The sequence below is a fragment of the Dromaius novaehollandiae genome, chromosome 2 (genome assembly GCF_036370855.1).
Source record: "Dromaius novaehollandiae isolate bDroNov1 chromosome 2, bDroNov1.hap1, whole genome shotgun sequence".
NCBI lineage: Eukaryota > Metazoa > Chordata > Aves > Casuariiformes > Dromaiidae > Dromaius > Dromaius novaehollandiae.
In genome coordinates this window covers 99,272,100-99,299,608 of record NC_088099.1, presented here as the reverse complement: position 1 = coordinate 99,299,608, position 27,509 = coordinate 99,272,100, and the positions used below count along the sequence as shown (strand labels likewise).

Sequence of the window (27,509 nt, the reverse complement as noted above, 5' to 3'; positions counted from 1 at the left end):
CTCTCGTGATGGCTTAATGCACCTGCTTCACTTCAGCAAGACAAATGTGCTGTTAATTTCCATGGCCTTGCTCCCAGGCTTTGAGGCAAGCACTTGCATAAAAGTTTGCAGAGACAGAGCCTTTGCCTCAAAAATCCCCCATTCTGGGAGGACACTCAAGACGCCTGTGTGTTTGTGCCGTGCTGAGCACAGTGGGATCATGATCCTGACTCAGGCTTCTGAGCACAACGCTATCATAAATTTTAAATAATAATAATATTGTAAAAAGTTAAATAAATGTGTTGAGTTAATTTTATGCTCCCCTCCCCTCAGGCTGATTAGCATAAATTGAATCTTCTAATAATTAGGCCAAGCAATTATCACTCAATGCTTATACCTGATTCCTGTGAATTGTGGCAGCACTTGGAGCACCGATCCTGCAAAGTGTAGAGAGCCTTGAACTGTCAGGATCAGGTCCTTTTGCATACTGGTTGTACAAATACTGCATGAATGCACATGCCATTAGTTGATTTAGTTATACATTACAGGCATATTGCCGTGTAGTTCAGATTTTGGTCACTTACGTTTGCGGTCTTTGAAGATGATGCCCTGAAATGTGTACACTTTGCTTATTAAGCTGTCGTTATAAAGCATTTGCAATTCTAGGCTGCCCTCTTCAAATGTGTTGTGGAACCTATTGGAAAACACCTGTCAAGTTCAACTGAAATGTCTAAGTGGCCTGATCTACAACATCTGCTGTCACGTCAGTAAAAGTAAGGATTGGACATAGTGCCAGCCCCTTTAAATAAGCTGTCAGAGATGAACTATTTCAGTGTAGGGGGACATCAAGGAGCTCTTTGCTTGCATTTAAATAGGGCAAATTTTTGTAGGTAATAGTATGGAAGAAAAAAAAAAGGTTTGTGTAAGATATACAGTATTTCCCTTCTCTCTTACCCGGCTGTGACAGAAGTTTCAGAACATTCCAAGGGTTTTTTTTTTTCTTTTTTTTTTTTTCAACTTAACATATAAAAGTGTAAACAGATTTTTTCCTCCGTTGCTGACTTGATTGAATGCTGGCCTCTGTTAGATGTGTGAAAATTGCTTGGCTAGGAAAAATCTAATGCTCCTTGTATCGTAACTTTGTAGATAAAGTCCAAACAGCCTAGCTGCTTTTCTTGACACAGAATGCTACTTGTATATACCCGTTTTGGGGACTGAATTTACAGACGAGGAGAGGGGGGGAAATGAGCCCTGTAGCTTTTCAAAAATGTTTGTGGAGGGTTTTTTGTTTTGTGTTTGGGATTTTTTTTTTTTTTTTTTTTTGCTTTTTTTAAAATCGTGAACTCCAAATCCAAGGAGGCTCAGCAATCAGCATGTTTGAATGCCAGCCAAGACACTAAACTGGCAGCCTTCCATTCTGATATCAATGTGAGTGAAATGTGTACTCAGTAACTGGATTCAGGCCCTTCATAGTTTGCAAGCAAATATTTCTGCTTTTACAGATTATTATAAAAAATGGAAAAAGCTGTGCATCTCTGAACATGTGAGAGAGATGGTTCTGCACCTTTGCAAAGATGTATTAACATTTCTTTGTCCCAGTCAAAGTCCTGTGCCTTATGTTGTCATTTTAAAGGATATGTTCTGTTTCCAAAATTCATTTAATTATGTCTTTTAATGTTTTAACTATTATATCTGCCTTGTATAAAAGCTGTAAACATCTCACACTGTCAATAAGCTGTAGGAAAGTAAAGTAAATTGGCATTTTGTAAAAAGGCTGTGCAGAACCAATGGAAAGCTATGCAAAGAAGCTATGATACAGCCAAATTTGCATTTTCTCATGGGTGTAGTGATGATATGCACAGCATGACTTTGGCAGACTCACCTCTTGGGATGATGCACGTACTGGTGATATGGCCCTGTAGGGTCAATTTAACAAGTGTAACATTGTGATTTTCCATGCAGTTTCTCAGAAGCACTGAGCAACATGCAGCAATAAACAGTGACAGAGGAAATCGATTTTTAAGAGTAAATACATTTAGTAGGAGAAAAAAGTGTTATACCATTCTTTCACCTTGCCAAAATAAGGTTAGCAGGGTTTCTTTGTGGTGCTGCTCGGCTTTCCGAAGTGACTCCCTTTTGCTGTCTTACGGTTTTTTACATTTTTGTTTTAGAAAACCTCAGGATGAGGAGATAATGTAGAGTTCTTGAGCTCTGGCTGTTTGGATCGTTAGAGCACTAGACAGTGGAGGGCTACATGTTACAACCAGCTGACAGTACATTTTCACAGTCTTTGAGTCCATTGACCCAATGGCAGCTCTTAAAACGTGTAGTTTCTCCCACCTGAGAAGGAAGGTGGGAGCATATTTGAGGTTTCTGGTGATAATAATACTATTATAGAGAGGACGACATGGAAACTTCCTTGCAGACTCTTTTACAGTTTGTTCTATTTTGGAGAGCCGTATATGCTTTTTAGGTGCTGTTGGAAGTATCTCTGACATGACTTTACCTGCTTTTTCTCATATAAGTTTTGTTTCTTTTCAGGAACTCATTCAGTATATTAAGTCGGAAATAAATAAAATGAAAATAAATCACATGAACTGGAAGTTGTTGGCAATGGCCTTCACATGCAGAAATGTTCTCTCAAGCCATCTGTTTCAACCCAGATTTGATTTCTTTTCTACACTGTAAGTGGTCCAAAGAAAAAGCTCTGTGTATGCTTTACTTGTCACTGGGGTGAATTTGCTCCAGCGTCCTGTCCCAGTTCATCATGCAGAAAGCTTGCTGATGCTGTTTGAAAGCTCCATCCTGCAGGGTGCTGGCCACTCAAAAGAAATACTAAGTGTTTCCATTTCCCGTGCCTTGATCCCACATCCCTTGGAGTGAATGAAATGCCACTAATCTGCAGTAGGCTCTGGACTGGAGTCCTCCAAGGACTGCTCAGGAACAACCGTAGGGAAGCATCTCTTTAGAGACATACTTAAGCAGGAGTTCAGTAGCTTTAGGACAAAGCACCTGATACAGTGGTGGCCTGAATTTTAGCACAGGCTTAAGTACTCTCTTCCTGTGACCTTAGCACACCCAGTGCTCTGTTAGTTTGCTTTATAGAAGCAGAAGGGAGTTTGGCTGCTTTCAAATGAAGAGGCTGCCAAAGGGGGAAAAAAAAGAAAACCAATCCAGCAGGCGTCTTCATTTTTTTTGCCTTGGCTTCTCTATAAATAGTCAAGCATTTTTCAGAGCAAGTTTAGTTACTGTTTTGTGGTGGTGAGTGAACACTGTGATCCTCTGATATGTTTTGTGCTCCTGAATCTCATTATAAGTTATCTGAGTAGAATTTAATTTGAGTTTGTAAATGAGAGAAAGAAAGACTAATATTAAATTTGGTCTAAATTTTGTCATTGGATCTGCATGCTTTGTCCATCATCGACTTCATGAGGAGTCCTTTGAGGACATTTGAGAACAGTTTGGCTTCTTGTTTAACTGTATCATTGGATACATGTTGAAAGCTTTTCCTTATTATCCTTACCACACAGACAGTCACGTCATTCTGGAAATTAATGCTCCTTTTGCTGTCCATATGCAAAAAATTATGTGAACATCTGTGTAAGTCACAACATGCACCAAGACAAATTATTGGTGGTAGGATGCAGAGCCCTGATTTCAAAACGCTGTCTGCATGGGGTCTGTGTGCATGAATTTACTTTGTTCCAATACCACATGATGACTGCCAGTTTCATGTTCCGTCAGCTTGCTACTAATAACAACTAGTTGGGTTTTGCCTTTTTTTTTTTCAAGAACCAAATGTATACTTCCATTCTGGCAGCTGGTTTTATCAAGAAAATGATATCAGAATCGTGTGGGATTTTGTGAGTCATTACCAGAAATACGGCAGTGGGTGGATTAGCCCCTTCAAAGCGGCTGCTCTGAGTGTTTGCAATGTAGTAAGGTGCAGTGAAAATGGGGCTGGGCCTATGATTTTTGCATGATCTCTTTGGAATACTCTCGGTAAAGGGAGATATTCTTGTTCTGTCAGCAACACTAGGCTATTTCCTATTGGCACCAACGTTGACTCAACTGGTGTTCTTCAGGCTCCCTGAAAACAGAGCATTTCTCAACGCTGTCCTTGTCTCGTGGAATATTGCAGCACAAAACACAAACATTTCAGTCACTGAAATCTGTGATAGAAGTCTGTGACTTCAGAAATAATGGCAGCAGCACTTGCAGAAGTGCCCAGAACAGTTGCTTATGTGTCTTATGTTTAACCTTTGTACGGGCGGCAAGAGCACTTGTAGCTGCAGTCTGCCTTTCCAGCTAAAGCCAGCTCCTCCCAAATAAAGGGGAGAAATGTGCAGAAGTGTGAGAGGTCCTGGCAGATGTATTAGCTGGCCACACCATCGCCTTTCTGGGTTTCTGAGGTGAGTGACCAGCTTCATCCAGTGGCACCACCAAGGCTGTCTGACCGCTTCTCCTTGGGGTAGTGAGCAAAAGAATCCTTTCAGGAAGCAGGTGTTTTCGGGATGTGCTGATCCTGACACGACTGACTTTGGGTGGCTTTTCTTAAACGCATTCAGTTTTCTAAAATACAATAGTCAACTCCTCGTGGGTTATGTCTTGATAATCTCAAGTATCTCTCTCTTCTCTGCCGGGCTGAAACGCTTCTGGAGCTGACTTAAAGCTCCTGCTTTTCAGCTTTTTATGCTGCACTTGCTAGCAGCATTTCTCTGTAGGCCTGGGGAATGCTGCTTTCATATTAGCCTCATTGATTTGTAGCTGCAATTATTTCAGTTGCAGCTATCAAAGCTTCTTCCTAAAGGGTTGCCACCTCTCTGTCTGCAGAAATACAGCCTTGTTTCCATCCCGAACCTCTTTGAAAAGCAGTGTCCTCAGAGGTAAATCAAGCCAGCAATTCCCATGTGCTTTTCTCCTCGCTTCCGATGGCAAGGCCCAGCCTTGCCCAGCAGCTCTTTCACCACCAGGAGACCATCACACTGGGAGCTGGTCTCACAGGAGCAGCAGATCCTCCTGGTAACAGCCCGTTAGCGGGAATGTTTGCTGGTTTTCTCATGTGGCCTGCAGACCTTTTATCGAAGAAACCATTGAGGAATGCTGTGGAAGAGTTATTCAGAGTCCTGCTGTCTTCCAGACAAAATTATGTGTCTTTGGAGCCTAGTGCCAAGAACTCCTGCTCCCAGTCTGCGCCCCCCACGCCCCTGCTGCATTTATTACGATCCAGAGCACATAGGTTTGGATTAGTGCATCTCCCAGCTGCGTGGGAACTGCCACTGTGTTTTCTTTCTAATGCGGGGCTGAGAAGGTATGTACGCCTTTTAGTCTCATATGCTTTGTCTGAGTATTTAACAGCTCCAAGTTTCTCACCAGAAGTAAGTTTGTTTTGGGTAGAGACTTTCCTGTTAGGTCTTAAAGTATCATATTGTCCTGTGCACTAAGAAAATAAAAATACTTCCCCTTCCAAGAGATAACCAAAGCAATGCAAGGAGAATGTTTTGCTGAAATCAAAGCGGGGGTGGAGAGGAGGAGCAGCAGATTCGTCTTCTGTTGGTGTCCAGCTAATGCCCATAATAAGGTGCATTGTAGTGCTCTGACATACAGCAGAAGCCTTCTCTGACGAGTGATAGCTTGTTGTACCTAATGTTCTCCCAAGTGTAATTTATAACAAATAAATATGTAATGCCCTCCCCTGCTTCTTCCTGCTGGTCTGCTGCTTTATAGCTTAGGTTAGGAATGTCAAAGAAAAATAAATAGTGTTGTCATTTCCTGACAGCCTCCCGGAGCCCCGGGGGAGCTGCCCTGGTGGTAGGGTGCAGGTAGGTGGCCTCTCTCCAGCGTTCCCACGTGAAGCCAGAGCTCTGCTCTACCTGCTGAAAGTTACCTGGCTGGTCACGCCTGGACTGGTGTCTCCTGAGGTGGTGCGCTCTAGGCTGCAGAGCTGTGTGTAGGGGCGAGTGAGCTGGTTCTCAACAGTGGAGATGAACCTGGGCAAAGGAGCCAGCCCGTAGCCAGTGTCTGAGCTGCTTCCTTGCAAATGAGGTGGGGAAGCGGTGGCGCTCGTTGCTTTGCGTTGGCGTGGGCTCGCCTGGAGAGGGGTCGCCTGATAACGCTGCACGGTGGCTGATTGTACTGTGCTGTAATGCCCAGAAAACCTAAGTGAAAGTCGTAGCTGTAAATCAAAACTGGTGTAAGAGAAAGAGGCATTTATTGCAGTGAGAAGGGTTTGCCCGCCTCGCGCTCTGGCAAACGCGAGGCCTTTGCACGTGCTCTGCGTGGAGCAGCCGCCAGGCAGATTGGAGGGTCGGCGTCTGTTCCCCCATTATTCCTGAACCGAGCCAGTAAAGGTTGCTGTGGATTTATAAATATCTCTGTTGCCTCTTGATGCTTTTGGCAGATCACTAGCACTAAGGGAAGAAAAAACTGGGTGAGCGAGACAGATCCTGTTACCCTGGCAGGAGCGAGTGCGATAGGTGCTGTAGTGTCACCCATATTTTATACCCGGCTCCCTTTCACTCATCAGCACTGAGATCTCCTGTAAGCGGGAGCGGAAGGAGCATTTGTTTGGTATGTTACTGAAGTACTACAGCTTCTGATGTTTCATGGGTCAGGTTTCCCTCCCGCTGTATCTGGAGCCTGGAATTCGCTCAGCCCCGCTTAAAGAGAAGACTTGGCAGCAAGCTCGGACATTTCTTCCCTGCCTTGAAACGAATGGCAATAAGACATGGCTGTTGTTACTTAAATAGGCCGGGGCGGAGGGGAACGTGTGAAAGGATTTAAAACCCTTTTCCGTGTGTCACTGGGACAGGTGCAGGGATTAGGCTATGCTGCAAGGGAGAGGAAGGCCATGGCCTCACAGTGGACGTGGTTCAAACCTGCTCTGTCTCTGAGCGGAGGGGTGGGTTGTGCTTGTGTGCGCCTGTGAGTGGGGGTGTGCGTGAGTTACCATGTGGTATTTGCAGACTTGCGAGTGATGCGACAAATTCTCTGGTGCCACCCTCAATCGCAGAGCACTTGCAAGCAGGAGCGAGGGGACAGCACTGGCTCTGGGGATGCTGCGCAGCCGGGAGGTGGTGACCCACGTGGCCGGCTGTGGCAACAGGGCTTCTGGTAGGAGAGGCTTTGAAATGACAGAAAGTGTGACAACTCCCTTGATGAAGCAAACTGCAGTTTCTGCGTGGTGTCGCAGGGCACGCCAGGAGCAGAGCTTCGCGGGGCAGGAGGAAGGGCTGGCCTCTTTGTTGTCATTACATGAGGCTCATGTACAACTACCACATATATTTCTGGATTTCCCCAGGCATATTTTTTCTTTCCTTGCTTGCCAATAAATTTTGCCTGCTTGGAATCGGAGCAGTGGGGTTTTTTTAAAAAATAAAAAATAATAAAAGAAGAAGAAGAACAGCAACAATAATTTTTCCCTTTGTCCTGAGGTTTCTGAGCCTCTGGTGGCTCAGTTGCAGCTATAGTGCAGCGTCTGTAATTGTGTGGCTTAACCTCTGGAAATCCAGGCCCTTTCCCCAGCACAGCACAGACTAACTGCATGTTGTGCGTATGCTGTAAGTCTGGTTTGTGCGTTAGCTTTTACTCCAACGCGTTGGCATGATCCTGCACACTTGCAACATATGTGCATGAATTTACATGGAAAGTCCTGGTTAGAAATATGGCAGCTCCAGACTGGTGACTCTTTCTGTTGGGTCCTGTGGGCAGCACGCTTTTCCAGAGCCAGGAGGTTGTTTAGCCTTAGGGAAAGTATCTTTCAGTCTTGCGGCATTGTATCCCTAGTCCCAGATTCAGGACGGCACTTCATATACATGCAGATGTGCATTGTCTTGTTGCCTTTTTGGATCAATCCCCTGTTGTAGGGTGGAATATGGCTGTGTTTGAATGTTATCCTTTGTAGGGGAGTCAGTTGCATCATACACAGAAGTGTAAATGCACACTCGAAAGATTTGCAGAGGCAAGTGGTAGCCTGTGTTTTTCTTTTATTTGCAGTTTTTAAATTAAAAAAAAAGTATTTTCAAGCTCCACACTGTCAAGAATGTGGGTGTGCGGCTGAATGAAAAAAAATAAAATAAACCTGCATAATAAATACACTAGTAAATTTTCAGTTTCCTTGAACTCTTAACATAAATACAACTACTTTTTGAGGTTAGTTTGTTGGGTTGTTATCCAAGGAAGAGGAACAAGGTTTGAAGAAGCAGTTTCCCTGAATGCCTTCTCTTATTATAGTAATACTGATTATCAGCAATGTACAATTCCAGTTAGAGCGTGAAATGCCACTGTCAGACAAAGTCAAATACGCTTTCTTTTACATCACATCATATATCAAGTATGTAACAAAAATCCAAAGGCGTGTGTGTAGCTCCTTTGTCAACATTTAAAAAGCTGACTGCCTAAAGGTAGGCACTTGGATTTGTGTTTAGGGACTGAAGTAAGTGGGATGGTTTTCAAAGGTCCTGCATACCTGTAGCTCTCCCTGAATTAATTAAAAGCAGATGTTCTTTTTGGCAAGCCTCACAGAAACACGTAAGAGATGCTGGGTGCCCAGTGCCTCTGGAACACTAGCTGCTTATTCAGATGCCTAAATGTGAAGTTTGGTGTTTAAATTTAGGCACCCAAGTTGGAAAAGTTTTGACCCTGTAACCATAACAATCACTGTCCCCTCTGTCCTGAAGTGCCGTAGCACAGATTCATCTGGGAACCGTAAGGTTCATACGTGGGAGTGAAAAGGGCCAGGGTATGTGTTTCACTGTGCTGGAAGCGAGCTGGGGTGCCTGGCTTATAGCACATGCAAATAAAGGTCAGATGGCTTGACAGTTGGTTATGAAACTAAATAGAAATTATGCAAAATGGGATTGATTTTGCACCTATTTTTAGATTTTGTCTTTTGGTAGCTTGAATCTTTAATTAAAATGCCAAAGAGAAAAAAAGTACAAGCAGCAACTGTTACGTTTTTCGTATAAACTGGATATAAAGTAATAGCCTGCTCTGCTCTTTTTAGGGATCATTTTTATCCCAGTGCAACTGAGAATATAAAGCCATCTTACAGCTTGCCAGAAGTGACACCTGCTTTCATACTTCCTAATAATTACTTTAGGTTTGACAGAAAGTACTTGGCAGGGTGCATACAAATTATGACTCGCTTCAGGGTACAAATAATGTCATAATGGCTTTAAGAGTTTCTCTTTATGTTCAGGGTATTTGCATGTACATGCTTTGTTGGTATGAAATGAACAAGCGAAGAAGTGTTTTGGTTGACTACTTTAACTTCTGAATAAAAATGTGCGTTGGATATTGCAAGCATACAAATAGAGTAGAAAAGTGAAATGAATAGGAAGGTTTTCAGTGGCTATTTGAGCATGCCTAATTTTTTGCAACTCTTGCTGTGAAAATGCCCTAAACATTCGCAAGCAATAAAATGACTTTCAAAACTAGACACTTGCAGTCATCTTGCTAGAGCAGAGACCTTGCCTACAGGAAAGTGGCATCAACTTGTGAGGACTTTTCCCCCTCCCTGCTCTGCCATGTGGTGGAAGAATTTTCAATCTGAAGTGCATTTGGATGTGGTATCTGCTTTTTTCCCTACTTCTGCTATTCTTGCTGCAGTTAAGTGGGGAATAAAGTTGCATGTGCTTATCTATCTGCAAAATCAAGGTCTTTATTGTTTATCTGACTCTAAACTATAGCTAGGAAGTTGATCTTCCACAATAATCAGTAGTTCCTGATACCTCTTAGCCTTTAATGTATTCAGGGTTAAGCACAGAGTTATTGTATATACTATGTATAAGAGGTGACAACAGTGTTTACTCCATTTTGGAAAAAGGTAGCTGCTTCATAGAGATCAGTTACACGTTTGCCCAGGATCAGCCGCGAAGTGTCTGGTGGAGCAAAGGTAAAATCCCACATCGGGGTGGCCAAACCTTTACCCTGGCGTCTGAAGGAGACTTTCCCTGCAGCCTAGTGTGTAGGGAACGTCCTTCTCCACGTTCATTTTATCATCCCGCAGCAAGCTGAAATTGTAAAATGCTGAAGAACAGTAATTAGGTTTATGTATTAATATCTATGACATTTCTTCTTGCCCAGTTTTTACAGGAAAAAAAGGAGCCAAGCCAGAGAGTGAGGGATGGATAAGGTGTTGTTAAGGAGCTCCCTGAACTGTTTCTGAAGGCAACTTAAACAATTTTCGAAAACCAGAACATGAAATTTTCACGTGAGCTTCCTTAAGGAACTAGAAGAGGAAAGCATCAATAGATACGCTGCCTTTGGAGGACAGAATGAGCGAGCGTGGAAAGCAGTTGGGAATTAGTTTCTTATCTGTAGAAAGTGCAGTATGCTTCTCTTCCACCTCTGTTAGGAGACTTAAAAAGACAAATACCTTTTACTTTCTGAAGAAAGCCAGCATCTTTCTACAAAAAGAATGAATTTGGAGGCCGTCTGGTATGTTTCTGCGTGCGTGTGTATTAGACAGTACATGTCTTTCATCAGAGAGAGCTGCAAGAGATACAAAGTTCATGTGTGCATGGGTCTTTCATTACCAGAAATACTTTGGCAAATTGTAGGGAATTCAGACAGCTGCAACAAAAGTGATTAATGGACTAGAGAAGAGAAGAAAGATTAAGAATTAAATACGTACAGTTTGTCTGAATGAGAGGGAAGAGGGTGAAAGAACAGTACTACCAGTCCTGTACTCAAGGGGTATAAATATCCAAGTTTGGAGAAGAATTGTTTTGGGTGGTCCAAACAGTGTGACTAGGAGTAATGGGATAAGATTGAGCACAGAAAATGCAGGCGGAGATCCAAAAAGCATTTCCAGCTAGTAAGATCGGTTAGACTGTGGAATAATCCCCTGGGAAGGGGTGGAAGCCACGTTGCCTGAGTCATTTTAACTAGACCGAACAAGGGCAGAGCTCCGCAGAGTGTAGCCTTGAAGAGATCCGGCATAAGGAAGAGGGTCAGAGTGTCACAATCGAGGTGTTTTTCCCCCCATCTATGTGTTATCTGTAGGTGGTATAAATGCTGCCAGCGGCTGGAAATCGCATGGGGTTTTCTGAGCGAGTTGTATTTTAGCATGTATTTGAATAGGGATTTCCTTGTGGAAACGCAAAAATCCCTCCCTCTCAAGATTTCTGCCCTGTAACTGTCTGGGTTTGTTGTACTTGTTTAAAAAAAAAAAGAGAGAGAGAGAGGGAGAGAGCACACCACGAATTACCTTACTGTAAAACTACCTAGTGGCAAACTTTTTATCCTCTGCTTGGAACAGACTCACAGAGTTGTTCTCGAAGTCTGAGGAAAAGCTGTTGGCAAGCTGCAGACAGCCATTGCAAGTGCGAATGACGGAGCCGAGCCGGCCTGTTCCGCTCATTCACTTTTCTGCTCTATGTCATGACTTCTTAAATGCCGACTTCACGCAGGGGCTGGTCTCCCCAGTTAGGTCTCCTTTTGTTTGGACATGACACTCATTTTCTATTAAGCGGCTAGAAAATTACTATAGGTATGATCAAAACTAGGGAACATTTTTGGTAATAAGCCTACAGTTTTTTGTGCAGCGTACGTTTGTGACACCATATGCACCATATTTTTTCCTTACTGCTAGGTTCTCTTCAAAAAAAAAAAAAGTGTCATGGAAAGGAAATTTTGACCTTTCCCTCCCCAAAGAGGCACTGGATTTCAGGTGGTATGTTCACTTTGCTACTCCATGGATGGACTAAGGAGATATAGTTGAGGGCATCCTGGGCTTAATCCAAACCATAACTATCACTGCCCTCCTTGCGGTGGGCAAGCTGCGTTTTCACATGGTGCACTGAAACCTGTGATGCGCGTGGAGTGGGGCATGCTCGCCAAGGCGCTGCTGCAGCCGTGGCAGACTCCCGAGAGTCCCATGCCAGCGCTGGCAGAGCCATCGCAACGCTGCTTCCCCGTCGGGGTTTGCACCCCCTGCCGCTTTACGTCGAGCAGATGGGAGGCTGAGCAAATGCTGCCCCAAACTACTGCCGCAGCAGAGCTGCGCCGCGGCGGCCGGGCCGGGCTGGCAGTGCCCCGCGTATTGAGCTGCTTGTGCTTTAGCGGCGCGTTTTCCCTCCCCAGGACACCCCCGAAAGGGGGAGAGGATTTGTGTGGCTTCACACCAGCTTAGATGTCACAGCTGGGTTTTATATGGTTTTTGGAGCCTCTGGAAAGCACAGTTAATGATTTTGCACTGCCACATAAGTACCTGGTCACGGACAGGGTATTGGAGAGAAATATATGTCAAGGTGTTGTCGAAACATTTATTTCCTTAGCAGGAAGTATTGATCCCACAAACTATATTCTATTACAATGACTTTATTTCTACTGTATTAAATGACTGATGCAGACTATACTTAATCAATTTGTTTGATGGATGTTGGCAAACTACAGTTGCAGTTGGTCACTGGACACTTTTTAGTCTGCTGCTTGCTGATCGGCTGCCTTAGACAACCCAGAAATAGGGTTTGGCCTGAGAATCAAGATTTTAAAGGTCTATTTTATCATTTAGTAATACACTGGATTTTGATTGTGCGATTTATTCATTTTTTATTAACTGTTACCAACACTGAGAGATGCATGTAAATAATGAACTGTGCATCTGCTTTTTAATGTGCTCTTGTTGTTTGTCGGCCTGTTTTGGAGGAGCGGTTGGGGTCATCTCTCAGGTAGCACTGTGTCTTCCTATGTGTGTGCTAATGTAAAATGAAAATTCAGAAATATTTTTGAACCTTTTGACATCAAAAGCATGTTCCGGCTTTGGGGGGAAAGTAGTGATTTTTTTCCCAGCCTGGTTTGTGAGGTGTGTGTGAGTGTAAGGGGGTTGCCTCTGTAATTCATAATATAGTCAAGATGAAGCCAAATTTCAGCAGTGGTTAAAAGGATAGACACAAAAGCTGTGTTTCTGCTAAGTCCTCTAGAATTTACCAGAAAATATTCTTTTTATGTTATTTTGAGCTTTTGGGGAAGTAGTCCTATTAGATTCAAGTCCTGATTTGTATTAGAAATGGACCTTTCTGTCACTGTAGTTAGTTCTCAAAGAAGTAATCTATGAAATACCTGCGTCCCCCTTACTCTCTGATGAATTAATTTTAACATAATGAATCAACCATGGGGCTAACTTCCTTGGCAGTTGTTACAGAGGGCATGATGCTGAATTTCTGTGGCATATGCTTTGTTTTCTCTGTAGAAGCCATTCATTTAGTCTCTGGATGAGCGAATGTTTTCAAGTTCAACGCTACTTTGGTTTGTTTAGTGAAACTAGTTTCTCAGGTGGATAAATTGTTCCACTGGTAGGTGGGTGGTTTTGGAGCTGTTCTGAGGATCACCTGCTGTCGTTGCCGCTCCTTGATGCCTCCCTCTTCTCCCCAAGGAGCCTGAGGAGGATTTCAGCTTTTGGCACCATTGAGAGGAGAACTGGAAGGTCAAGATCCCAATTTTCCATTTTTAGCAGATGTTTTCCCATTCAAGGACTAAACTGAAGGGGTGGGGAGGAGCAGGAGGGTATGTGGGGGCACTGCCTTGGGCCTCTGAGCTGTGCAGGCACGATCCAGTGGGGCCGCAGGCACTGGCACGGCCTGAGCACTAGTGACATTTAACCTTCCTGGAGTGGGGGGCTCCAGGGCCCAGGCACTATTTGTCATATTGGGTATGAGCCTAAGGGCCTTCTGCATGGGTGACTACTTGGACCAACTGCTGGGAAGGCCCTACCTGGTCCCTTCTGGGCAGCTTAGGTGTTTGTATTTCCAGCCTTGCTGTGGCTCTGTGCTGAAGCCTTTCTGCACGAGCACGTTGCCTTGCACCACCTCAGTCTGTCCTCTACAGAGGTGTGAGACTGCGTGGAGATGGAGAGCAGCCCCTCCACCAGAAGACGTGGTCCTTCTCCATCAGGGAGTTGAGCCCTGGTCCCTCAAAGGGATTTGCGTGGGCTGGTTTGGCCTTGTAGCTGCCCCGCACGTCAGTTTGGTGGACAGGGACTTTTCAGTGCTCAAGGCAGCCTGAAAGAGGACATGGTCCTTATGGCATGGCAAAGAGGACAGAGAGCTTGCCGTTAGCTTTTAACGGAGTCAGGGAGTTGTGCTTGCCTCCTCTCCCTGAAATGCTCTGGTCTCCAGAGCTGTCAGTCTGACATTGTTCTCAGCTGAAAGTTGCTTAAAATAGGGAGGAATAAAGAAGCAAGGAAGATGCTTGGAGAGAAACTGCATATGTTTCATTACAAACCATAATGTGCAAAGTGCTGTTTTGCAGAGCAGGGTAAGCACACAAAAATTAACAAGCGCGGAAAAAACTGCAGTGGGTCAGCAGAATATTCTCTCGCAGATTCCCTTACAGATGTTAGAGGCAAAGGAAGTGAGCAAGAGACAACTTGAAGCTCGGCCTGACATTTGCAGACAGCATATCAGTAAGTCTGGGTTGTCACTGCAAAGGTAAATGGGACACTGCTACACATGAGGAGGCACTAAGTGTATAACGAATCAGCCTTGCGTGGCAGAAGCTCCCTTTAGGACTCATCAGCTGTGCCAAGTGTGAGACTAGTATCTTGGATGAGATATAAATGGTTCAGCAGTAACTGCATTTCAGGAATAAAGAGCAGTCACCAAAAGGTTAGAGGAGAAGTAGACAGAAATGTAAGAAGCTGAGGGATGATCACAAGGAGCGGAATTATTCAGAAGAGGGAAAACCCCACATGCCAGTCTTGTGATGAATAAAAATACATGTTTCAGTGTATCATAAGCAGTCTTTTCCTTTAACGCACACACACATTAACACATCTGTAATTACCAGAAGACTCACCTCAGAGGAGATGGTGTTACTCTTTCTTTCCTCTGTTACATTTAAATATCTGAATTTGTCAAAAAAAAAAAAAAAAAAAAAAAAAAAACCCTAAGGGGTTATTCTGTTCTTTCTGCCACAGTTATATACTGTAGGCTACTTTGTACTATCTCTCTGTGTTTTGACGGTCCAGTGGTGTTACTGGGATTTCTGAGCAGACCTGGGGGCAGACCTCCTGTCCTGTATATGTGACTTTTCTACTAGAAAAGTATGTGCATGTGAGTGTATGTTTCTGTGGTTATATAAGGGTGTATATTTGCAGCAAGAGTCGTCAAACCTGAGAATTAATTTTTTTTCATTTTTGAAAGAGTTTCAGAATTATTTTTTAAAGCTTCAGTGCACATTGGAAAGACATTAACAAAAAGATTAAAAAGCCTCTGGATTTTAGATGTTAGGTTTTTTCTTTTGCCTTAACCCAAGAGAAATAGTATTGCATCTCATTTTTCTGTGGCAAAAACCAAAATATAGCAGTTCCTGTATTTACAATAAGCATGGCCTTCCAGAAAAGAAACAAATGATTCTAAACATGGCATGTGCAGTTCCTTTTTTAATTCTTAAAGGGTGCTTTCTTTAAGCATTTGAAAAGCTGGCAGTGAAATTATTAGTGTACACCCAGTCTAGTAGCTCTGATATCAGCAGACCTCCTCTCCCCTTCTAATATCACTAGGATCTTGCTTGACGTGGTATAAAGAGGAGAGTAGTATTGTGTAAATGATTTTCACATGCAAGGAAATGATCTTCAAAATTCATCGCAGCTCTGTCTTGCATGAGTTCATCGCCAGTGGAAATCGGTAGTGTTTGGGTTTTATTTTCTTGCTGGGCCTGATCCTGGGTTTGTTGCCAGATATTTACATTGTTTTGAATGTCACCTGGAAGGGAGGAGAGAAACAGGCTCACCATCACATGGGCAATCAAATTGGGGAAAAACATCAGCCTCTTGGTGTATCACGAAAGACTCAGCTGGACAAGATGACAAAATCCCTAGTATCCATCTGCCTCCCCACACAGGACAACATGTCAGAAGTGGTAAAGAAAAAAAAATCTGGACAGATCTTTTCTCACACCGGAGCAATATCCACAGCCTCCTGATAGCAAGCTGAAAAGACCATCTAGTTCCCTGGGGCCAGTGCCAGCTAGCATAGCCCAGCTGGGTGGTTAGCAAAAACACTTTGGAAGTGGGAGGAGGGAGTGGGTTTTGCCCCTGGCTGGGGTTTGAAATGTTTTTTCTTGGGCTCGTGTGTAAACTGAGTAATCCTGATGGTTTGGCCACCTGTCCTGAAGTGTGCATGTGTGCGTGCGCGCTGGGGCAGGGGGTGAGGAAATTTGCTCTCTCTGAGTTTAACATGGCACCTTTGAAACAGCTGCTTGCCCCAGAGCTCCTAGGGGAGGACGAAGGTTGCCGCCTAGGTCCTCTCTATGCAGCTTTTAACCCATGTGCCTGGACTGGCCCCACCACTGTACGCACCAGGCTATCGCACAGCTTTTCATGGTAGATGGGGGAAGTGGAGAGGTGCAAATCCGCTGCTGTTTCAAAGCAAAACCAAGTATTTGATTGCGTTTCCTGACAGGCTTTATCTTGGGCAGTTTTGTGTGTAGTAGTTGCATGCAGCAACTGTACCCTCTAGGCACGCTGGACTGAGTTGCACTCTTCCCCTTTGTGCTGTGTTGCCTGTTTGTTAGATGCAGATTGGAGACAAAAGCTTTTAGAATTAATATTTTAATGGGAGAGAAGAGGGGTGACATTATGACCTGCTTACAGATGTGTCTGAGATTGTCTGGATTTCAGCCCACACCAGGGAGTGAAATCCTGTTTCCTGGGGGTTAATCCAGAAAACAAACCCTTGTTATCAGTTCTCACAATTTCATGAGACCAGATGAGCGTATTCTAGTGTTTCCAGGTATTCAAGAAGCATATGCCTTCTAGTTCTCCAGTTAAAGAAACTGCAAATCACATCGAGTTCTTTGCAGAATCTGATTAAGTTCAGATTTCCTAAGCACAGTATTTACAAGCCCTCCTGCTAGAGAAGTGGAGGAAGGAGCTTCTTTCCAAGAAAAATGTAGGCTGGGTAATCTGACATCATTCAGAGTCACATCACCCTACACCCACCAGAATTCAAAGATAGAATGGAAATGGCATAATCTGTTCTCAGGGTAACACTAATAGTACTTCTCCTGCAGTTCATTGTGTTTTGTCCCCACCCTGCCATTGCCACAATTAACATTTCTTGCAGTGACTTTGAAAAGTGTTGCCATAACAAGGTTGCTGATCAGCAACTACAAAAATCTTAACGAGGTACCTAATGGAGCTTTTTGTTTCCATTATTTCTGCTTAATATAGTCTGAAAAAGTTGGAAGGTTTTAACCTTGTCTTCAGCTGAAATACCCAGGCATGTTTAGTGGAATACCACTTTATTTGTACTGAAGCTAGCATACACTAAAAGGGCTTGGAGACCTCTCTAATATAGTCAGTCAAATTGGTGCCTGAAGCCAAAGAAAACGTATATCCAAACACGTTTTCGGTCTTCAGCTAAAAAAATGCACTTCATGTTGAATAGTCTCCTCCAAGTGCCGCAGTTAATAAGCCATGCTGTGTTTTTACTGGAAAAGTATGCTTCTAGCCAAGCATTCTTTGCATTTTTCCCAGGATTTAGTCATAAAATCACTTTAGACATATTGCAAGTATGAAATGTGTGCACATCAGATAAAGGGCAGCGATTTCTGTTTTGCTGTAAAGCTCCATAGAAACATTTTTATCACCATCCAATAAATTATCCCAAGAAGTCTGGCCCCTTTCTTCACTGTTAACATCTAGCTGAATAAGAAAATACCAAACCACAGAGAGGGCACCTTCGGTTCAGCATGGTGATTTGGCGAAAGAACACACAACGCTGTCTATAGGGATATGGTGGAGTCAAAATCCTATGAATTCTTGCATATGGTATCAGACGTAGGTATTCGGTGTTAATAGCCAGCCAGCCTGCAGCCGTATGGGTTCGATCCTGCCTGCAGAATTCTGCAGGCATGAAAAAGTAAGAAACCTAAAGACTTGCTGAACTATTTTAAGCGTTATTATTTCAAGCAATGATTTACGCAAGTGAGAAGAGCCTCTAGCACAGTCGGCAGGCGCAGCCCTGCGAGGCAGTTGCATCTCGCAACGCACTCTCGCAGCCCCCTCTGGCTGATGCTCGGAGCATCGTTGCTTCGCGCAGGAGCCAGCTGCAAAACCCTCCTTGCGGCTGGCGGAAACCATGCTGGGGGCAAAAGGGGCAGAAGGGAGGGGAGTGACGTTGCTGGAGGGAACCACTACTGAGGGCAGCAGTAGCGAGGACTTAAAAGAACAAATTGTATACTCGTTTCTGTGTATTGGAATAGAGCGATCTAGCTATCAAACATATGTTCACACATACACAGCATACAGAGTAATGTGTATATACCACCTCGTGGAGCCAATCTGTGTTCTGAATAAGAAAGATATTTAAAGCGACTCTGCAAACTTTGTAGCGCTGGGAGAGACTAGCTGGGCTCGTCTCTGCAGGGGTTTGCAAGTAAGGCTGGTCTGATCTGCATTTCTTTCTGTGTATATAATTCGAGTATGTATTTGTGGTTATCTTTATAAATGCTAAGAAACAGGAGCACAGATTAGGAATACACATGAAGGGGAGAAGTCCAGAGAACAAGAGGAGTTGCCCAGCCCCAAATCTTCTTCAAACCCTGTGAAAGCAGCCTGGGACAAGAAGGTCTGGGAGAAGGTCACTTAAGGGCCAGCCCTGTGCATTAGGGCAGCACTGGGAGCACTGGATCATCTTCTCCCTTCATCTTTGGGGGCAGCTTTTTGCTGCTCGCTGACTGTGTCAGGCTGCTGCCTCCTCTGGCTACTGAGCCCCCTGCACGCGAGCCACCTTGTGCCCAGTTTGAAGAGCACGTGGGAGCTAGGAGCCAAGCGAAAGAAAGCTCGACTGATGATGCTGTGCTCAGGCATTGGACGGGGAGACAGAACGGAGGTGGCTGGGGTGACAGCTACGTGTGTGTGAGCTCATCCGAAAGGAGTCAGGAAGCACCACTGTGCACCAGTCGGTGGTGTCGGGTGCTCACCACCTGCCCGTGGTGAGTCATATTTTTTGACAGATGAGTAAAACACTATTGCTGCTATACTCATTCTTAAACACGATGGGAAAAGATTAGCCAATAGGTTTGGGGCCTTTTATGACCTGCGCATTTGTTGATGAAATTTTTGCTCTGGCTAGCATAGTGTAATATGCCAGGGTAAACTTTTCAGATGTGGCTGGATCCAGATTAGAGTTTGAGCACAGTTCTTACGTGCTGCGGAGGTTTATCATGGGAAAGCTGGCACAGCGCTGGGGAGTAAGCGGTGCTCCCGTGCACACCAGATGATAGAAGTGTTGGTCCTACTCTGTTTCTGGCCCTGCGGGAGCACTGCTTTAAGGAGCTGCCTTTACCAGGCAGGTTGCTTCCTCTGCCCCCCTCTTCCCGGGCAGGAAAGCCGGTTCCTAGCCAAGATCCCCTGAAAAAGCCCTGAAGAGAGGCAGGGTAAAGGAGATGGGATCACGTGGGAATGGACTGGTTCCTTATAGCCATCTCTCGGCATCTGGGCAAGGAGGTGCAGGGATGTGCTCTTAGCCCAGAGCCTGCTGGAGGAGGGCACCACGCATAGGCAACAGGGGGCTTTCCAGCGAACATCTCTCGTTTGTCTTCGTTTTGCTGGCCAGCTGCCACTGACAGGAATGAAGTACCGGGAGAAGTCAGAATCAGATCTCTAAGGCAAACTTTACAACAATAGTGAGAGTAGTTGGGTTTGCCTCTACAGGGACATACCCTGGAGACACATTTGCAACTTCATGCGTGGTTCATCAGGGACGTTGCACGGCATTCATTGCATTAGAACAGGGTGAGGTTTTTCCCAGGGAATACATCTGTGATCTCTGTATTAGTTTAGTATATGAAATATTAGACCACTTTTCCTTTTTTTTTTTTTTTTTTTTTTAGTAACTTGGCATTTTGCTTGTATGCACTGTAACAGCTTTTATGTAGCAGGAACTTTATTCTGCTGCTGTCTTTCTAAATGCCTTTTTTTTTGTTCTACCTGATGTACCTAATCAATCTTGCCATGTTACTAAGAGCGACATCCCTATTGGCAAGGCAAAAAGCTGGAAGTCTTACATGGCCTGGTGTGTACCAAGGCACAAAGCTCTCTTTCCTAGGTTTGGTTGGCTGAATTGCCATCAGTGCAGAGATCACAATACTGGTAAAATGGTGCTAAAAGCATTGAGAATTTCAGGCTTCATGCTGTCTGGTGAAAGGATAATTTTAGAATATTCTTCCTTGTGATCATAGTAATTTTGCAGCAATGTAACTCTTGAATTTAAGAGTTAGGTCAGTGTAAATGAAGGCAGAATCAGATCCTTTCATGTAAGGCAAAGAACAAAACTCTGTATATCAGCAGTTATAAATGTATAAAAAGTTTAAATGTGCATATGTGCACAAAAATCTGCCTCCTCTTAGGGCAAGACTGTAAATAATTAATATAATAACCCTATATACAAATTCAATTCAAGTATATTAAGTTACTCAAGACATTTCAGATTATTTCTCTTTTATTTTATTTTGCTTCATACACACTCATGAATGCAAGTATCTCCCATCTATTTAGGAGCAAGGAAGCATCTTCTTTCTAGTTTGAGAGCTGCATTTTCAAAAGGGTCTTTTACCTCGCTTCCAGGCTTTAAAGCCTGTTTTTCTGGTTTTGTGTGCACATTCTTCTGTGTTTCCCCCCCCCCCACCAAAATGCAACACATTGTATCCATATTCCTAGGGGCAATTTTTGCAGCTCTTTGCAAATAAAGTGCTAAAAGACTTCTTGCAATGTGATTCTACTAAACAAATGTAGTAAAGTAATCCTGAAATTGCAACGCATCTAATTTCCATTTGAATGGCATTACTTAGATTGGGAGTGTTGGTGGTACAAGTGACTTCCAGAACACTGTTTTGCTTTTTTGGTTCACTAATATAGGCAGCTGTATCATTTGTATATAAAAAGAGCATGACACTTTGAAAAGGATGTGAGTCTTAAAATTGCTTGACTTTGCTCTTCTATGGGTGACTAAAGTTAGGCACCTAAATAAAGACAGCCTGATACTCAAAGGTGCTGAACAACTGTGTCTTCTATTAAAGTAATGAGGAGGTGCAGCTGCTCAGCCCATCTAAAAATCAGGCATTTTTTTAGGTTCCTAAAAATGGATTTCGAAGCCTAATTTGAGAATACATGGTTGAAAATACTGGTCCTCACAAATTCTGTTTTCAGCTATGAACTGAGCAGGAGCACAGATGCACTCTGATGTCTGTGCAGAGCTGCCACCCCCCATATTTACAGTAAGTCCTTTGAAGCACTGAGGGACAGAAAAAACTTTCTTCAGAATAGAAGTGTATTCAGAGAGTTACAGAAGTTGGCATGGAGGTTTGAGGACATGCAGTACCCCAAATTATTTTCAAGGTGCTCCTTGCAAGTAGAGGTGACGAGGCAGGAGCACCACACTCTGAGGGGCACCTTAGAAAAAACACCTTTGCTTCTCCAGTGAATAACGTTTGCCTCTTACAGCACCCTTTTGCATCCCGGCTTTTCTACAGTAACAGAGGTCCTCTTACCTGAGGTATGACCTAGAGATGGACCATAACTCAGTGCTGTTGTAGTTCGGTTGAAAAAACAGATTGAGTTTGACCTACTGTACCACAACCTGGGTGCAGGCTCCTTGCCACAGTTTACTCTGTCTGCAAAAGTTTAGCGATTTTGCAATAGTTTTGGGGTTTTTTTGCAATAGTTTAGAGTACAGTGATAGCATATCTTAAAACTCTCCTCACTTCGGCAATTTAATAGGTCTAGTAGGACACACTGCATGTATTTGCATATGAGTTGTGGAAATAATACTTCTATCAGAGACAAGGTAAGCCATCTGTCAGGCTGTTTGGGTAATGTAGTGATTGATTAGATGAGCTGGTAGTGCAATAGCAAAACTTGTTTTGCTGGCGATGTCCACCCAGTTCCCTTTTGTTGCCAGAGGCTCGCCCTGGGCTGGGAGACCGTTCCATATGCATGAAGGCAAGCATGCTGAGTCCTCCAAAAAGTAAGTTTGCTAGGTACCATTTACTTTTAAAGGGAAAAGAACAGTGATTCCTGCTCATATCTGCTTGTCAGCCAGCCCTCTTAACTTGTGTGTTACATGATTAATCTTACTTAGCTAAGCTGTGAGGAGACCCTATACACAAAACAGCAGCATTTATATGCCATTTGCACAGCAATGAAGTATGAGACCACATGACACTTAAATTTGCTTTCTGCTCATTGACAGGTAAGGACAGATGCTGTAGCATATAGTAAACCCTTCTTGCATCTGCTGTTTTGTATGATCATGTGTGTGGTGTTCTAATATGGCTAAGTGACCTGTATATTCATGCTAGATAAATCTGGTTAATAGCAGTAGCTTAGCTGGCCATTCTTTTGGCATGTGTCATGTTATACAGTATTTCCAAAGGGAGGTCAGCAGGCTTAGATCTGTCCTGTATACAAATGTACTTTTGGGACTGATTTCAGGGAAAAAGTCCTCTAGGGATCGTGTAATAGTCACGTGCTTAACAGATTGCTGTTAGGATCTGTGCATTTCTGAATAATTGAAAAGATGTGCTCTTGGTCATGTAGCTGGACAGGTTCTTGTACACCTAGTGCCAGTGACATGGATAACTTATTCTGGCTAGGCTGACATTGATTTAAGAGCTTGTATTGTGGCTGGAGTCTGCCTGCCTCAGTGTTATCTGAGTGTGTACATAACCCCCTTGCTTTTGCCCTTATTATGTCCTTTTTTGAAATTCATGCCCTTTCACGCAGCTAGGTTTAGATAGGGTGAAATGTCCTCAGATCATAGTTAGATTACAAGGAAGAAATAACCACAAAGTTGCATGCATACTTTAGTTTTATTTTAGGAGAAGAATTTGCAAGATCTGGGGGCAAAATTTTGCACAAGATGTTTAAATTAAAAAATACATATATTCTTTTCCTGACTTGCCTATAAGCATTTTCTTAAAAGTACTGAAAGAACTCTTTTAACAAAGCATAAAAATTGATTGTTTCTTGCCAGGAGGGTTCTTCTTCAATCTTCAGATATTAAAGACTTCATGAGAACCACAAGAAGAATATCTTCTTGAATCATTTACATTTTTCCCCTTTTGCAGGCTTATGTAACCATGCAGAAAATCTAATAATAAGTGTGCTATTAGTATCCAGTGTAGCACCTTCTGCAAGCTGAGGTGTCATATTATTGCAAATAATGGTGCAGAAATGTTGTAGACTCAGAGAGCTTCCATACGTGGCTTATTTGAGTAACCTTTATCAAAAAGATCTTAGGCTAATTGAATCAGTCTTTGCTTCTGTTTTACTATTCTATTTTATCGTTTGAGAGAGGAAGAGCCTTGCTGCTTGCTTTTGTTTCTGTAAAGTTTGGCAGACTATTAATGGTGTTGAAAGGAATAGGGTAGTAGCAGCACTCAGAACCAGGTGTCCTGTGGTCTTTTATTTTTACATGCACCCCCACCCCTTCTCTGTACACACATTCCTGTGCTCTTTAGGATTAGACCTGACCTACAAGCATCCTTTTTGGTTCTAGTCCTGCGTCCCTTGAGCAGGGATTGGTGGTCTTGTGGCAAACCCTCACACAGGCAAGGCTGCCATATTTAGGGCAAAAGCTCCCTCCTCAGAGCTCCCTTTTTACCTGTGTGGTTGCTACTATGTTCTTGAGGACACCATAAGAAAGCAAGTAATGATGAAAGCTGTGATGTTACTTTTGGGTAAATTACATTGCTTAGGTTCCCTGAGAGCTGGCCCCATGAACCAAGTGAACATGTGAAAATGCTGCTGATCCTGTCTTCCTAATCCTGCAATGCCAGTGCACTTTAATACCAAAACTGGTTTAGAAATTGTTCTAGTCACAGAAAGAAACTTGTGAAGCCTCTGGTTGTGTCAAAATAGGGTTGCCTGCGGACTCTTAACTTTGCTCCCTCCTATGGATGTGTAGGGATGCAGTCCTCCGCGAAGGTTTGTGCAATGTTTGCTGAGCTCTGCTGCCTCATGCAGGGCGATGTGTGCCCACCGGGCTCTGTGGTTTGTTTGGTTCCTGTCCTCCCTGTGGGTCCCACGTCCTCCGTTCTGCACCTCTTGGCCTGGCGGGTGGCTGCTGAGCCTCCACCTTGGTCACCTACAGCCTGTCTTGTTCGGCACCAAACCTTTGCTCTTAATACACTGACAGTCCTGGGGGGAACACAATAGGAGCATGGGTTTAAAAATGTGTTTAAATTTGAGTGTGGCCGAAGGCACAAATGAAATGATGATAACCATAACAGTCTGGTCCTAGCCCTGCAGTTTGGAGTAAATGATGGTTTTGGCTCGCGGGGCTTTGCAAATCGTGATCGAGGGGCATAGTTTGGGATAGGAGGTAAGCTAGCAGTTGCCATCGATAACTGTCTCATAAGCAATAACTCTTTCATAAGCAATAAAGCGCATGCAGTCACTGAAAAAAGAGTAGATCCCCACCACCCCCAAAACACACAACAGAGAGGCTGGTAGATTGCTCTAATCTCACATGAAACAACTAAGGAAAACAGTGCGGTTTTCAAAAGCATTCAATACACCACATCACTGGAGTAATTTCAGTCTGGGATATTGAATGTTCAGTTAAATGTAAAGGATTTTGCGTAGTATATCTCTGCAGGGTTATTTTTCTGTTGTTTCCTCCTGCATGTTTTCCTAGACAATTTAGCGCTGTGTGACATGGACCTAATCCTGCAACTTACTGAGCACCATGAAATCCCATCAAAGTCAGTGGCATTCAGCTTCCTGAAGGACTGCAACTTTATTTGATGCAGGTTGTGGTGGTTCTTTGGCAATAGAAATAAAGCTAGGTTGTTGTGTTGTAAGCTTATATAAAGCTGTACCCACGCAACGGATCTCTCTTAAATCTGTACTTCTCTCTGCTAATCCTGGAGACTTACTGCCGTCTCCTTTGGTGTTCTCACTTTGATTTTTTAATAATATGTTTTCTTCTATGGCTTCTACTGGTTTCTCAGCTTTGCAGCCTTTGTCCTGCTTGGGTGGGTCTTTGTTTCTTTGTTAACTGGGGATCATTTCCTAGCAGTGGTAAACTGTGGAGCTCCTTGGGTCTCTGGTGCTTGAAATGTTTGTTCAAAACCATATGGATAATTTCCTTGCATGTTTCCCTTCTGTTTTACTTCTAAGCATGCGATAAATTTGCTTAGAAAAGCTACAGCTTTTGATGCCGTAAGTAACCTAAAAAGGTGTTGTATGCACAGACCAGTAACAACAGAGGGAAGAACTGATCTAGCCTTATTCCTCCGTGATTGTGACACTGTTGAGTTCCCAGCAATGAGCTGGGGGGAGGCCGTTTACAAAATTTAGGTTTAGACTTAGACTCCAGTCTGAATTTTGAACCCTTCCTGCAAAAGCTTGGGTTTTGACTTCTAAGAGTCATTTATCATAAGATGTTTGGACCATTGTGTCGTGTGAGCATTTCTTTTCAGTATGTTTTTACTAGAAGGATAGCAATTTACCTCAAAACTGTCTTTCAGATATCATTTAGATGCTTTACCATGCTGCTTTTTTGAGAAAAAAATGATTATGAAACCTAGGCAATAAAAATAGTTTTGTTCAAGTGGCAAAAGCCATTCTCCATTGCCCAGGTCTTGTAAAACCTTCCTGCACAAGGAAACCTCTAGATGACCTAGGGGCAGCAGATGTAGATCGTTCCTGTAGTTGTGAGATACGGAGCTGTATATTAGCCCTGAGGTTGTGCATCGGTGCATCCCTTAGAGAACAGTTCGGTGGAGGTGTCCAGCAGCAGTGCTGCAGGGGAAGAGTCAGTCCTTCGCGTGCCCGAGGGAAATAATTACACTCCTTTGTATTTCTTCTGTGCTTGTTTTTTTCCCTTTTGCTCCCTGGTTAGGCTTTATTGGCAAGAGGAGAGTGAAGGCAAGACTGTGCTATTTATTTTGCTTCTCAGCTAACTGAAAAATACCATCTTCCTAGCTGCAACCTGCCAAGGACCAAACTTAATGGTCAGTGTCTTAATTTAAACAGCGCCAGCCGTTGCGCGATGGTGTGAATGGTAAGGTCGGTCAGCCCTTCCTTCCAGTGGTTGATTGTATATTGAAGGCTATCAACCCACTGCTCGCCAAAGGCCCTGGGGCCACCAGCAGCTGAAGGGCAGCTGTCACTTGTGGAGGCGGCCACGCTGCTGCTATGTGTGCTGGGGAGTCCAGGCCTTGGCCATGGGTGGAAGGGCTGAGATTCATGAAGGTTATGTGAGGTTTATATGTGATGGCACGATGAAAGATACTCTGTGAGTAGAGAGTTGAGTATCATCATTAGGAAGCTAAGGTGAGGAGAAACAGGCCCTTTCCCTTCACCAATTTCATAAATGAGAATTTTTCTCGTACTTGGTGATCATCGCATTTCTTTTCTGGTGACAGGGAAGGAGGCTGTTCCCCTTCCGGCCTCTCCCACTCATATGCTGCTTATTCACATCAAATGATGAAGAGGCTGGATTAGCCACACTTCTCCAGTGTCCTTAGCACAAGGTTCTGGCAATTGTATCTCTGACTATTCGCTCGCCATCCCCACCTTGTAAAATATTTCTCTTTAATTGCTGCTTTGTCAGCTGTGTAATATTGTACTTGGATCCAAAGGTGCTTGTTAAATAAGGGATTTGAGGCTGCAGGGGATTGAGCGGATCGTTATGAGTCTGAGAATGCGACCTGTGAAGCATATTATCTGAGGCCTCTGTGGATATTTAAATTAAATGAATGCTTTTGTGATAAACAGTTTTCTTCAGACTAATCAATTGTGTAAAAGCAGGGAGTAAGCCTTAGCAAGCTAGATCTGCAGGGCTGGAGGGCTGCAGCTGCTACCTGTTTCCACTGCAATGGCATTAATGAGCAGTTAGAGACTGTATGCCAGTCCAGTGTTTTTACATGCTTTTCTTTTCTTCTTTGCCCTTGCTTAAAGGTGGCCCAGAAAAGAAGGGAACAGGAAAACGGAGCAGGAAAGCAGCACTCTGCGGTTGTCCCATGTTGCCGTAGGGCTGCCCTTCCTGCGCTGTTTGCTCAGCAGAGGTGGTCTGTGAGGGAAAGAATCTGCTGCAAAGCGGGGTAGGGTGACAGGGACACCGTACGAATCATGGTTCCTGCCAAAAAGCTGTATAACAGCTGTCACGCCTGTTAATGACAGTTTGCTTTGAGCATCTTTTCTTTCCTCTGTGTAGGGGTTAGATTGATCCATAGGCATTAATACGATGCACCAGCCCGTCGGGTGGGCCCGCCGGGTCTATGCCTTTTGTGCATGTTACACTCTAGCTTTTCTTGTGGAAGATGCAGAGTCGGGTGGTAAGTCGGAGGCCTGTAAGCTGTGCTGCTTCCATGAGAGCTCAGTTCCTCAGTGTGGAGGCAGGGAGAGAGGTAGGAAGGCCTGCCCCGGGATTCAGAGATTGTTTTGTTGAAATGGTAACTCATGCAGTGTTAACGTTAGGGCCACCACAGCAGTCCTGCAAATGCAAACAAGAATCAAGTTCTCGCCCTGCTTCCTTTAATACCAAAGACCAATAAAACTCAAGATTTCTCTT

General features: G+C 43.8%; 1 protein-coding gene across 20 annotated transcripts in view; it reads left to right on the top strand.

Annotated features, from left to right (window-relative positions):
- ATXN1 (ataxin 1) overlaps nt 1–27,509 on the top strand; it is a 350,922-nt gene that overhangs the window by 246,372 nt on the left and 77,041 nt on the right. The window contains exons 6-7 of one of the 20 annotated variants that reach the window (XM_064507012.1): nt 646–752; nt 2,521–2,663. The exons of the other annotated variants lie outside the window; for them this stretch is intronic. The gene's annotated coding sequence lies outside the window, so the exon portion shown is untranslated. The remainder of the gene's footprint in view (nt 1–645; nt 753–2,520; nt 2,664–27,509) is intronic. 20 annotated transcript variants of the gene reach the window in all.